The sequence below is a fragment of the Monopterus albus genome, unplaced genomic scaffold (genome assembly GCF_001952655.1).
Source record: "Monopterus albus unplaced genomic scaffold, M_albus_1.0 scaffold208.1, whole genome shotgun sequence".
Classification (NCBI taxonomy): Eukaryota; Metazoa; Chordata; class Actinopteri; order Synbranchiformes; family Synbranchidae; genus Monopterus; species Monopterus albus.
Window position 1 is genome coordinate 68,233 of NW_018128088.1, and position 1,347 is coordinate 69,579.

Genomic DNA, 1,347 nt, shown 5'->3' on the forward strand with positions numbered 1-1,347 from the left:
CCTCGCTCTCGCTCTCTCTCTCTCTCTCTGTCTCGCTCTCTCTCTCTCAACCCCAGTTTAACCCATTAAATCTTGCCAGTTCCACAGGTGGCTCCACCTGTATAAGTTCATTCACAACAAAAATGTGCAGCCACAAGTCCTTATGTTAAATTCTGGACATCTTCACAATTTCCACAATGCTGAACTCCTGGAAAATCCACATAAACTCTGACATAATGTGATTTCATGCATTTTAAAATACAAGTTGAAATATTTGTGGTAGTTACAGTAAATGGTGTTTTATCAAGTAGGACGTTTAAACCTCTGACCTGCTTCTAACACAATTATAGACTTCTCTTTTACACTTGACACTGAAGGACTTTCCTCACTTCTGCTTGGCACTGATCACACGATCACACCTACTTGATATTTTACACCATGTTTTAAAACAACACTTGACAAAGCAAGAAATGTATGATCACTCCTTGGAGACGGCTGTCCTGGCTTTGCACTGAAATACATTTCTTCATGTACACCACAGGACTGTAATGCGTATTTAATTAACTGAAAACAGTGTAGTACTAAGGAACACCACATGGTGGCAGTAGTATAACAACTGAACTGCAGGAACATCAGTTTCTGATTTAAATAATATCAGTCAGATTGTCTTGTTTTCATCAGGACAGAGACAAAAAATATATAGTGTGTGTGTGTGTTTAAGGAGGTTTTGCTTGGACCCTCACACCTTCAAATAGCCATTTGAAGGTTAAGACTTAAGACTTTTAGGGTTAAGGTCAGGGTTTGGGTTAAGCACTTAGCATTGATGCTTGAGGTTAAAGCAAGTGGAAAAGGAATGCATCATATAAATGAATGTCTTCATAGCTGTATAAATGTATGTATATGTATTAAAGTGCACATTTATGCTGTGTTTGCACTCAGTCATTTAAGGGTAACATTTATGGTTCTACATAATGTCATTCCCTCTACAATGACTGTGTCAAATGCATTGTTAATCACACGGTACTCATTTTCAGTATTGTTGTCATAAACAATATACTGTCAGTTCTCTTTCCCAATCATTGGCAAGGCAATGTGTAGGTTTCTATTACATTATAGTAAGCTTATCGCAACCTGTGTGCAGCTGTTTCCAGAGCTGTCAAGCTCTGCAGCCTGTAGCTGTTTCATCCTCCAGTAATGGGGAATAGCTGTCGCTGCTAATGATGAATCAACAGGCATCATAAGAACAACACTATTGTACTGCTTTAAAAAAACCCCATCTTATTTTACTATTTCATTCTTCTTTCACCGTTAACTGCCAATGATGTAAAATAGAGACCATCTCATGAAATTTTCTGTATTACCACACAC